Source organism: Euprymna scolopes, chromosome 24 (assembly GCF_053919585.1).
Source record: "Euprymna scolopes isolate OS-2025 chromosome 24, ASM5391958v1, whole genome shotgun sequence".
Taxonomy (NCBI): domain Eukaryota; kingdom Metazoa; phylum Mollusca; class Cephalopoda; order Sepiida; family Sepiolidae; genus Euprymna; species Euprymna scolopes.
In genome coordinates this window covers 40,923,104-40,926,029 of record NC_136505.1, presented here as the reverse complement: position 1 = coordinate 40,926,029, position 2,926 = coordinate 40,923,104, and the positions used below count along the sequence as shown (strand labels likewise).

General features: G+C 35.6%; 1 pseudogene; it reads left to right on the top strand.

The window, feature by feature from the left end:
- The first annotated feature begins 1,220 nt into the window (after positions 1–1,220).
- On the top strand, positions 1,221–1,354 carry LOC145246987 (U2 spliceosomal RNA; annotated as a pseudogene).
- Positions 1,355–2,926: the final 1,572 nt, after the last annotated feature.

Below are 2,926 nucleotides of genomic sequence, written 5' to 3'. Positions count from 1 at the left end.
GATAGATTATGCTAGATATATTTCCATATGTCTGAATACCCTATATACAAATTTTCTAATCGGTAGATAAAAAATTTGTTGAATATATAGGGTGAGAATTGTACTTACTCTCTCTCTCTCTCTCTCTCTCTCTCTCTCTCTCTCACGCACACATTCTCACTTTTATGGATATAATAGATAGATTATGCTGGATATATTTCCATATGTCTGAATACCCTATATACAAATGGTCAAATCTGTAGATAACAAATTTATTGAATAGATAGGTTGAGAATTGTTCTCTCTCTCTCTCTCGCAACCTTACACACACAACCACACGCAAACATTCTGACTTTTATAGATATAATAGATCGATTATGCTAGATATATTTCCATATGTCTGAATACCCAATATACAAATTTTCAAATCTGTAGGTAAAAAATTTGTTGAATATATAGGTTGAGAATTGTTCTCTCTCTCTCACACACTCACATTCTCACTTTTATAGATATAATGTATAGATTATGCTAGATATATTTCTATATGTCTGAATACCCTATATACAAAGTTTAAAATCCGTAGATAAAAATACGTTGAGTATATAGGTTGAGAATTGTTCTCTCTCTCTCTTACGCACACACACACACACACACACACACACATTTTCACTTTTATAGATATAATAGATAGATTATGCTAGATATATTTCCATATGTCTGAATACCCTATATACAAACTTTCAAATCTGTAGATAAAAAATTTGTTGAGTATATAGGTTGAGAATTGTTCTCTCTCTCTCACACGAAACTGTGCGCTCGGCTTCTTCCCCCCCTTCCCACCCCAAATGCTTGGGAAACTGTGCACTGTTTTTGTTGGTTTTCAAGCTGCCTCTTCCCCCCCACCACACACACACACAGTTTAACAGTAGTAGGAGGTCAAGAGAAAGAGGGTGAGAGAGAGAGAAGAGTAAGTTGGTGAGAGAGAGAGAAAAGAGAAAGAGGGTGTTGGTTTTATATTTTTATTATCGTCTAATATTTTGAAAGCTGAATTTCTAATAAAATGTGCATCTATAGGAGATAATGCCTGGGAATGTGTTCCCCCCCCCACAGTTTAACAGTGGTGTGACGTCAAGAGAAAGAGGGTGAGAGAGAGGGAAGAGTAAGTGGGTGAGAGAGAGAAAGAGAGAGAAAAAAAAGAAAGACGGTGTTGGTTTTGTGAAAAAAGTTGTTATTTACAATTGTTCGCATTCTTGGCCTTTTGGTCAAGATCAAAGTGTAGTATCTGTTCTTCAGATGCTGCACTTCTATTTCTTGTTCTCTTTCGGTGGAGGAGAAATCCTCCACGACTGAGACAATTTTTATTTTTGTACCTTTTCTCCACGTTAAAAAACGACCCTGGTGTCTAACTCTGTCCCGTGGGGAGGCATAGTAAATAGGTACAATTGTTCGCCATTAGTGGATGTTGACGTCACGTCACGTGACATGACTAAGCGTTTTTTTTTTTTAGTATGAATAACATTTTTTGTTTTAATTATAAAGTCTACACTTAATTTTATAGAAAATGATGTATATATAATAGAAAAAAAAAATTACTGGTTTTGTTGGATTCAAGTGGATCCCCCCCCCTCCAGTTTAAGAGATAGCAGGTCACGTGGTAATATACAAAATGGCTAGCGTAAATATAAAGATCGGTTTTTTTATCGACGAATATTTTGAAAGCTGAATTTTTTTTTATTCCTGTACATTTTTTCCTGATATTTTTCGTTAAAACTCTTGTATAAATACTATTTTTAACCAGTTAAATACGTTGGAGACATTGTCATGGAGTGTAATAATCTCTAGAACAAAGCAGAAGAGAAATTACAAAAGTATCGGTAAAACAAAGTGTTTGTTTACATTTGTTCGCCATTACTGGATGTTGACGTCACGTCACGTGACATGACTAAGCGTTTTTGGATTATGTAATATTAACATTAAAATGACAGGTTTTTTGGGGGGCCCCCCTAGGAGAGAAATGATCAGTTCACCCCCTTTTAATGGTCCGTTTGGTGTGGAATTTCGATATTTGTCATGCGGGTGATCAAGGTTCAATATGATACATAATTTGTCAACTTTGGTTGTGTCTGTCAAAAGTTTGAGCTGACGTCACGTCACGTGACACGTATTGAATAACGTTAAAATGACAGGTTTTTTGGGGGGCCCCCCTAGGAGAAAAACGATCAGTTGACCCCTTTCTACTGGTCCGTTTGACGTGAAATTTCGATATTTGTCATCCGGGTGATCAAGGTGCAATATGATACCAAATTTGTCAACTCTGGTTCCGTCTTTCAAAAGTTTTAGCGTTACAAACAAACATACATACATACATACATACATACATACATACATACACACCGATTTTTGCCTTTTATATATATAGATGGCTAAAATTGACACTTTTGTGCTTATTAAAAAAACTAATGCCTTGGATTTTTATAAAAACTTTCTGAAAAGTTGTAACTAACTGATTTCTATATAATTTTGTTTGTCTATACTTCGCTATAAATCTTGGGTTTTCCCCAGGAGCTCTTTAAGGGCGTATAAAACACTCCAGTTTGGGGAATATTTTACCATATTTGTTCAAAAATTTTTATGCATGTCTATTGATTTCCATATCATGTTTTAGTCTATATTTCGCGATAATTCGTAGGTGTGCCCGATGGGCTCGTTTAGGAGTAATAAAAACACTCCGTTTTGGGGATGATTTTACCATATTTGTCAAAAATTTTTCTGTGTATGTCCATTTAGCAGTTTTGCAAGGTTCTGAACTCAAATGTAAATATGCTAAGGCCTTGGGGACTTTGGGGGCTAAATGGGCGGGGAGAGGGCAAATGATGGACTTAGTCATTTCTCTTTTTGCATGGTGCAGAACCCATATTTACATATGTTAAGACCTTAAACTTCACCT